At 41.9% G+C, this 9,736-nt stretch overlaps 1 long non-coding RNA gene across 1 annotated transcript; it reads right to left on the bottom strand.

The window, feature by feature from the left end:
- Positions 1–315: 315 nt before the first annotated feature.
- Positions 316–1,557, bottom strand: LOC127931265 (uncharacterized). Its single transcript, XR_008140571.1, has 3 exons — positions 1,530–1,557; positions 945–1,484; positions 316–494 (listed from the first exon to the last, which is right to left on the bottom strand). It is a non-coding gene; the product is annotated as an uncharacterized LOC127931265 (long non-coding RNA).
- Positions 1,558–9,736: the final 8,179 nt, after the last annotated feature.

Here is a 9,736-nt window from a genome sequence, read left to right as displayed (position 1 = left end):
TAACTATCTCTCTAGTATTATCTGTCTATTGGCAGCTGCTGAACCTAACTATCTCTCTAGTATTATCTGTCTATTGGCAGCTGCTGAACCTCACTATCTCTCTAGTATTATCTGTCTATTGGCAGCTGCAGAACCTAACTATCTCTCTAGTATTATCTGTCTATTGGCAGCTGCTGAACCTCACTATCTCTCTAGTATTATCTGTCTATTGGCAGCTGCTGAACCTAACTATCTCTCTAGTATTATCTGTCTATTGGCAGCTGCTGAACCTCACTATCTCTCTAGTATTATCTGTCTATTGGCAGCTGCTGAACCTCACTATCTCTCTAGTATTATCTGTCTATTGGCAGCTGCTGAACCTAACTATCTCTCTAGTATTATCTGTCTATTGGCAGCTGCTGAACCTAACTATCTCTCTAGTATTATCTGTCTATTGGCAGCTGCTGAACCTCACTATCTCTCTAGTATTATCTGTCTATTGGCAGCTGCTGAACCTCACTATCTCTCTAGTATTATCTGTCTATTGGCAGCTGCTGAACCTCACTATCTCTCTAGTATTATCTGTCTATTGGCAGCTGCTGAACCTCACTATCTCTCTAGTATTATCTGTCTATTGGCAGCTGCTGAACCTCACTATCTCTCTAGTATTATCTGTCTATTGGCAGCTGCTGAACCTCACTATCTCTCTAGTATTATCTGTCTATTGGCAGCTGCTGAACCTCACTATCTCTCTAGTATTATCTGTCTATTGGCAGCTGCTGAACCTCACTATCTCTCTAGTATTATCTGTCTATTGGCAGCTGATGAACCTCACTATCTCTCTAGTATTATCTGTCTATTGGCAGCTGCTGAACCTCACTATCTCTCTAGTATTATCTGTCTATTGGCAGCTGCTGAACCTCACTATCTCTCTAGTATTATCTGTCTATTGGCAGCTGCTGAACCTAACTATCTCTCTAGTATTATCTGTCTATTGGCAGCTGCTGAACCTAACTATCTCTCTAGTATTATCTGTCTATTGGCAGCTGCTGAACCTCACTATCTCTCTAGTATTATCTGTCTATTGGCAGCTGCTGAACCTAACTATCTCTCTAGTATTATCTGTCTATTGGCAGCTGCTGAACCTAACTATCTCTCTAGTATTATCTGTCTATTGGCAGCTGCTGAACCTAACTATCTCTCTAGTATTATCTGTCTATTGGCAGCTGCTGAACCTCACTATCTCTCTAGTATTATCTGTCTATTGGCAGCTGCTGAACCTCACTATCTCTCTAGTATTATCTGTCTATTGGCAGCTGCTGAACCTCACTATCTCTCTAGTATTATCTGTCTATTGGCAGCTGCTGAACCTCACTATCTCTCTAGTATTATCTGTCTATTGGCAGCTGCTGAACCTCACTATCTCTCTAGTATTATCTGTCTATTGGCAGCTGCTGAACCTAACTATCTCTCTAGTATTATCTGTCTATTGGCAGCTGCTGAACCTAACTATCTCTCTAGTATTATCTGTCTATTGGCAGCTGCTGAACCTCACTATCTCTCTAGTATTATCTGAAGCTGCTGAACCTAACTATCTCTCTAGTATTATCTGTCTATTGGCAGCTGCTGAACCTAACTATCTCTCTAGTATTATTATCTGTCTATTGGCAGCTGCTGAACCTCACTATCTCTCTAGTATTATCTGTCTATTGGCAGCTGCTGAACCTCACTATCTCTCTAGTATTATCTGTCTATTGGCAGCTGCTGAACCTCACTATCTCTAGTATTATCTGTCTATTGGCAGCTGCTGAACCTCACTATCTCTCTAGTATTATCTGTCTATTGGCAGCTGCTGAACCTCACTATCTCTCTAGTATTATCTGTCTATTGGCAGCTGCTGAACCTCACTATCTCTCTAGTATTATCTGTCTATTGGCAGCTGCTGAACCTCACTATCTCTCTAGTATTATCTGTCTATTGGCAGCTGCTGAACCTCACTATCTCTCTAGTATTATCTGTCTATTGGCAGCTGCTGAACCTCACTATCTCTCTAGTATTATCTGTCTATTGGCAGCTGCTGAACCTCACTATCTCTCTAGTATTATCTGTCTATTGGCAGCTGCTGAACCTCACTATCTCTCTAGTATTATCTGTCTATTGGCAGCTGTATCACTATCTGTCTATTGGCAGCTGCTGAACCTCACTATCTCTCTAGTATTATCTGTCTATTGGCAGCTGCTGAACCTAACTATCTCTCTAGTATTATCTGTCTATTGGCAGCTGCTGAACCTAACTATCTCTCTAGTATTATCTGTCTATTGGCAGCTGCTGAACCTCACTATCTCTCTAGTATTATCTGTCTATTGGCAGCTGCTGAACCTCACTATCTCTCTAGTATTATCTGTCTATTGGCAGCTGCTGAACCTCACTATCTCTCTAGTATTATCTGTCTATTGGCAGCTGCTGAACCTCACTATCTCTCTAGTATTATCTGTCTATTGGCAGCTGCTGAACCTCACTATCTCTCTAGTATTATCTGTCTATTGGCAGCTGCTGAACCTCACTATCTCTCTAGTATTATCTGTCTATTGGCAGCTGCTGAACCTCACTATCTCTCTAGTATTATCTGTCTATTGGCAGCTGCTGAACCTCACTATCTCTCTAGTATTATCTGTCTATTGGCAGCTGCTGAACCTCACTATCTCTCTAGTATTATCTGTCTATTGGCAGCTGCTGAACCTCACTATCTCTCTAGTATTATCTGTCTATTGGCAGCTGCTGAACCTCACTATCTCTCTAGTATTATCTGTCTATTGGCAGCTGCTGAACCTCACTATCTCTCTAGTATTATCTGTCTATTGGCAGCTGCTGAACCTCACTATCTCTCTAGTATTATCTGTCTATTGGCAGCTGCTGAACCTCACTATCTCTCTAGTATTATCTGTCTATTGGCAGCTGCTGAACCTAACTATCTCTCTAGTATTATCTGTCTATTGGCAGCTGCTGAACCTCACTATCTCTCTAGTATTATCTGTCTATTGGCAGCTGCTGAACCTCACTATCTCTCTAGTATTATCTGTCTATTGGCAGCTGCTGAACCTCACTATCTCTCTAGTATTATCTGTCTATTGGCAGCTGCTGAACCTAACTATCTCTCTAGTATTATCTGTCTATTGGCAGCTGCTGAACCTAACTATCTCTCTAGTATTATCTGTCTATTGGCAGCTGCTGAACCTCACTATCTCTCTAGTATTATCTGTCTATTGGCAGCTGCTGAACCTAACTATCTCTCTAGTATTATCTGTCTATTGGCAGCTGCTGAACCTAACTATCTCTCTAGTATTATCTGTCTATTGGCAGCTGCTGAACCTAACTATCTCTCTAGTATTATCTGTCTATTGGCAGCTGCTGAACCTCACTATCTCTCTAGTATTATCTGTCTATTGGCAGCTGCTGAACCTCACTATCTCTCTAGTATTATCTGTCTATTGGCAGCTGCTGAACCTCACTATCTCTCTAGTATTATCTGTCTATTGGCAGCTGCTGAACCTCACTATCTCTCTAGTATTATCTGTCTATTGGCAGCTGCTGAACCTCACTATCTCTCTAGTATTATCTGTCTATTGGCAGCTGCTGAACCTCACTATCTCTCTAGTATTATCTGTCTATTGGCAGCTGCTGAACCTAACTATCTCTCTAGTATTATCTGTCTATTGGCAGCTGCTGAACCTCACTATCTCTCTAGTATTATCTGTCTATTGGCAGCTGCTGAACCTCACTATCTCTCTAGTATTATCTGTCTATTGGCAGCTGCTGAACCTCACTATCTCTCTAGTATTATCTGTCTATTGGCAGCTGCTGAACCTCACTATCTCTCTAGTATTATCTGTCTATTGGCAGCTGCTGAACCTCACTATCTCTCTAGTATTATCTGTCTATTGGCAGCTGCTGAACCTCACTATCTCTCTAGTATTATCTGTCTATTGGCAGCTGCTGAACCTCACTATCTCTCTAGTATTATCTGTCTATTGGCAGCTGCTGAACCTAACTATCTCTCTAGTATTATCTGTCTATTGGCAGCTGCTGAACCTCACTATCTCTCTAGTATTATCTGTCTATTGGCAGCTGCTGAACCTAACTATCTCTCTAGTATTATCTGTCTATTGGCAGCTGCTGAACCTCACTATCTCTCTAGTATTATCTGTCTATTGGCAGCTGCTGAACCTCACTATCTCTCTAGTATTATCTGTCTATTGGCAGCTGCTGAACCTCACTATCTCTCTAGTATTATCTGTCTATTGGCAGCTGCTGGGAACCAGAGCCATATATACATGTGTATACATATAGTGTGGCTCTGTTGGATCTATTACAACATAATCATCTGTCTGGCATGAGTCTGGGGTTAGTCAGTATTCTGGGGTTAGTCAGTAGTCTGGGGTTGGTCAGTAGTCTGGGGTTAGTCAGTAGTCTGGGGTTAGTCAGTAGTCTGGGGTTAGTCAGTAGTCTGGGGTTAGTCAGTAGTCTGGGGTTAGTCAGTAGTCTGGGGTTAGTCAGTAGTCTGGGGTTAGTCAGTAGTCTGGGGTTAGTCAGTAGTCTGGGGTTAGTCAGTAGTCTGGGGTTAGTCAGTATTCTGGGGTTAGTCAGTAGTCTGGGGTTAGTCAGTAGTCTGGGGTTAGTCAGTATTCTGGGGTTAGTCAGTAGTCTGGGGTTGGTCAGTAGTCTGGGGTTAGTCAGTAGTCTGGGGTTAGTCAGTAGTCTGGGGTTAGTCAGTATTCTGGGGTTAGTCAGTAGTCTGGGGTTAGTCAGTAGTCTGGGGTTAGTCAGTAGTCTGGGGTTAGTCAGTAGTCTGGGGTTGGTCAGTAGTCTGGGGTTAGTCAGTAGTCTGGGGTTAGTCAGTAGTCTGGGGTTAGTCAGTATTCTGGGGTTAGTCAGTAGTCTGGGGTTAGTCAGTAGTCTGGGGTTAGTCAGTAGTCTGGGGTTAGTCAGTAGTCTGGGGTTAGTCAGTAGTCTGGGGTTAGTCAGTAGTCTGGGGTTAGTCAGTAGTCTGGGGTTAGTCAGTAGTCTGGGGTTAGTCAGTAGTCTGGGGTTAGTCAGTAGTCTGGGGTTAGTCAGTAGTCTGGGGTTAGTCAGTAGTCTGGGGTTAGTCAGTAGTCTGGGGTTAGTCAGTAGTCTGGGGTTAGTCAGTATTCTGGGGTTAGTCAGTAGTCTGGGGTTGGTCAGTAGTCTGGGGTTGGTCAGTAGTCTGGGGTTAGTCAGTATTCTGGGGTTAGTCAGTAGTCTGGGGTTGGTCAGTAGTCTGGGGTTAGTCAGTAGTCTGGGGTTAGTCAGTAGTCTGGGGTTAGTCAGTAGTCTGGGGTTAGTCAGTAGTCTGGGGTTAGTCAGTAGTCTGGGGTTAGTCAGTAGTCTGGGGTTAGTCAGTAGTCTGGGGTTAGTCAGTAGTCTGGGGTTAGTCAGTAGTCTGGGGTTAGTCAGTATTCTGGGGTTAGTCAGTAGTCTGGGGTTAGTCAGTAGTCTGGGGTTAGTCAGTAGTCTGGGGTTAGTCAGTAGTCTGGGGTTAGTCAGTAGTCTGGGGTTAGGGTTAGTCATGAGTCTGAGTCTGTCTGATCAGGAACCTTCAGGAGGAAGTAGTATCCAGCCTTCCTGTTCTCTACTGTATATCTTAACTAGAACCAGCACTTTGCTGACCCATGTCGCCTGCTGCCATGGTTTGTCAGAATTGTCTGTCCATCATTGTATCTAGAGCCTACAATATAACACTTGCTGTTGAAGTCACATGCGCTACATAGCCAAAAGTATGTGGACACACCTTCAAATTAGTGGCTTCGGCTATTTCAGCTACACCCGTTGCTGACAGGTGTATAAAATTGAGCACACAGCCATGCAATGTCCTTAGACAAACATTCTCAGTAGAAGGGTCTTACTGAAGAGCTCAGTGACTTTCAACGTGGCACCGTCATAGGATGCCACCTTTCCAATAAGTCAATTCGTCAAATTGGTAGGTGATGAAGTGCGTAAAAATTGTCTGTCTCATTTGTAACACTCACTACCGAGTTCCAAACTGCCTCTGGGAGCAACGTCAGCACAAGAACTGTGTGTCAGGAGCTTCATGAAATGGGTTTCCATGGCCGAGCAGCCGCACACAAGCCTAAGATCACCATGCGCAATGCCAAGTGTCGGCTGGAGTGGTGTGAAGCTCGCTGCCATTAGACTCTGGAGCAGTGGAAACGCTTTACCACAGTCCGATGGACGAATCTGGAGTTTGGCGGAGGCCAGGAAAGAGCTACTTGCCCGAATGCATAGTGCCGACTGTAAAGTTTGGTGGAGGAGGAATAATGGTCGGGGCTGTTTTTCACGCTTCGAGCCCCTTAGTTCCAGTGAAGGGAAATCTTAATGCTGCAACATACAAAACATACAATGACATTCTAGACGATTCTGTGCTTCCAACTTTGCGGCAACAGGTTTTATGTTATTTGTATTTATTTAACCTTTATTTAACTAGGCAAGTTTGGAGAAGCCCCTTTTCTGCTTCAGCATGTTAATGCCCCAGTGCACAAAGCAAGGTCCATACAGAAATGGTTTGTTGAGCTCTGTGTGGAAGAACTTGACTGGCCTTCACAGAGCCCTGACCTCAACCCCATCGAACACCGTTGGGATGAATTGGAACGCCAACTGCGAGCCAGGCCTAATCGCCCGAACATCAGTGCCTGACCTCACTAATGCTCTTGCGGCTCAATGGAAGCAAGTCCCCGCAGCAATGTTCCAACATCTAGTGGAAAGCCTTCTCAGAAGAGTGGAGGCTGTTATAGCAGCAAAGGGGGGGACCAACTCCATATTAATAATGCCCATGATTTTGGAATGAGATGTTTGACTCAAAGGTGTCCACATACTTTTGGTAATGTAGTATATCATGGTTGAATTTCACAGCCTTTAAATCAAGGCTCAAGACAGTAAATGTTTACAATAGTGTTATTACCAGGGTATGCAGATATGCGGCTTGGATTGAACAGTGACAGTTCTGTAGTAGGTACAACAAATGGGCTTCAGAGCAGAGCAGGTTTGAAAACACTTTATCAGGTCTATTTATATATAGGTTAATCAGACTCGTGTTTTTTTCTCTCTTTCTTTCGATGTCCTTCTGTCTCTCTGTCCCCAAATTACAGGTGACTTACCCCTGAGTTTCTGTGTCAGTGTCTTTAGCTGTAATCGTTCTTCTCAACTCGCCCAACACGTGTTGTTTTGTTGTCCCGCCTTCTTCTCCTTTTGAATGGCACTATGATCAACCAATCCTGTCAATTTCCCATATAATCCAGTGTACAGTGCAATGGGAACCAGGAAGAATAATAAAATCAATAGCTGCATGGAATAAACACTGATGTACTGCACCAAACACGCTGTGACACATCTCTTTTCTGACCACTAATTTCTTGTCCTCTTCAGTATTTCTGTGAGTTTGTCTTTATTGTAAAGATGTAATATATTCAGGAACCAATAGAACTGTGTAGTTGAAGTTTTGATGACATCATATATCATGGAGACGTTTACACTGATTATGACAGTAGGCAGATTATAGCATTAGTCATGTAAACACCTCACTCTGCTTATCTTAATTAGTGTAAGGTCAAAATCAAAGCACCGATTAAAACAACTGGTTTTCTGAACAATCTTTCAAATGATTAGGACATGTAACCACCTTAATCGGTGTTCCAGCTGTTTATTTGATCTGACATGTGTTGGCACCAGCTGAGCGAGCCTTGCTCTTTAGCACGAGTGAAGTGAGTTCAGAACAAATAAATGTCATAGAAGTAGCTTTCACAAACAAACTACATGTCCGAACTTTATAGGGTAGAACTTTATATGGCAGAACTTTATAGAGCAGAACTTTATAGGGCAGAACTTTATAGGGCAGAACTTTATATGGCAGAACTTTATATGGCAGAACTTTATAGAGCAGAACTTTATAGGGCAGAACTTTATAGAGCAGAACTTTATAGGGCAGAACTTTATAGAGCAGAACTTTATAGGGCAGAACTTTATAGGGCAGAACTTTATATGGCAGAACTTTATATGGCAGAACTTTATAGAGCAGAACTTTATGGAGCAGAACTTTATAGGGCAGAACTTTATAGAGCAGAACTTTATAGGGCAGAACTTTATAGGGCAGAACTTTATATGGCAGAACTTTATATGGCAGGACTTTATAGAGCAGAACTTTATAGGGCAGAACTTTATAGAGCAGAACTTTATATGGCAGAACTTTATAGGGCAGAACTTTATAGGGCAGAACTTTATAGAGCAGAACTTTATAGGGCAGAACTTTATAGGGTAGAACTTTATAGGGCAGAACTTTATAGAGCAGAACTTTGTAGGGCAGAACTTTATAGAGCAGAACTGAGAACTTTATAGGGCAGAACTTTATATGGCAGAACTTTATATGGCAGGACTTTATAGAGCAGAACTTTATAGGGTAGAAAGTTTATAGGGTAGAACTTTATATGGTAGAAAGTTTACATGGTAGAAAGTTTATTTTGATTGTCGATTTTCTTCATTCATCATATTGTCATCAGGCAGCCTGATTTCAGATGTGTCCATGTAAACAGGATTATTATGGAAATAGTTAAGCATGTAAACATTTTAATCAAACTACTATATTAATCTGACTATCCACAATAATCACATGTAACCATACTGAATTTTAAACTCATCTTGTTTACAAGTCTGGTAGGCTATATTATATAATTTAATATTTATTGCACATTTGCAATAGAACTGTATCTAGTCACATTTTTTTGTTGAAAAAGTAAATTAACCATTAACACAGATACAGTTGAAGTCGGATGTATACATACACTTAGGTTGGAGTCATTAAAACTTGTTTTTCAACCACTCCACAAATGTATTGTTAACACACTATAGTTTTGGCAAGTCGGTTAGGACATCTACTTTGTGCATATACATATACTTTGTGCATGACACAATTAATTGTTATACAATTGTTTACAGACAGATTATTTCACTTAAAATTTTTACATACACTAAATTGACTGTGCCTTTAAACAGCTTGGAAAATTCCAGAAAATTATGTCATGGCTTTAGAAGCTTCTGATAGGCTAATTGACATAATTTGAGTCAATTGGAGGTGTACCTGTGGATGTATTTCAAGGCCAACCTTCAAACTCAGTGCCTCTTTGCTTGACATCATGGGAAAATCTAAAGAAATCAGCCAAGACCTCAGAAAAAATATTGTAGACCTCCACAAGCCTGGTTCATCCTTGGGAGCAATTTCCAAACGCCTGAAGGTACCACGTTCATCTGTACAAATAATAGTACGCAAGTATAAACACCAAGTATAAAGTGGGACCACGCAGCCGTCATACCGCTCAGGAAGGCGACATGTTCTGTCTCCTAGACATGAACGTACTTTGGTGCGAAAAGTGCAAATCAATCCCAGAACAACAGCAAAGGACCTTGTTAAGATGCTGGAGGAAACATGTACAAAAGTATCTATATCCACAGTAAAACGAGTCCTATATCGACATAACCTGAAAGGCTGCTCAGCAAGGAAGAAGCCACTGCTCCAAAACCGCCATTAAAAAAGCCAGACTACGGTTTGCAACTTCACATGGGGACAAAGATACTTAAATGTCCTCTGGTCTGATGAAACAAAAATAGAACTGTTTGGTCATAATAAACAAAGCCCTGACCTCAATCCCATAGAAAATGTGTGGGCAGAACTGAAAAAACATGTGCGAGCAAGGAG

The sequence above is a fragment of the Oncorhynchus keta genome, chromosome 7, assembly GCF_023373465.1.
Source record: "Oncorhynchus keta strain PuntledgeMale-10-30-2019 chromosome 7, Oket_V2, whole genome shotgun sequence".
Taxonomy (NCBI): Eukaryota; Metazoa; Chordata; class Actinopteri; order Salmoniformes; family Salmonidae; genus Oncorhynchus; species Oncorhynchus keta.
Note: the sequence above shows the minus strand (reverse complement) of the source record. Positions and strands in the feature narration are given on the sequence as shown.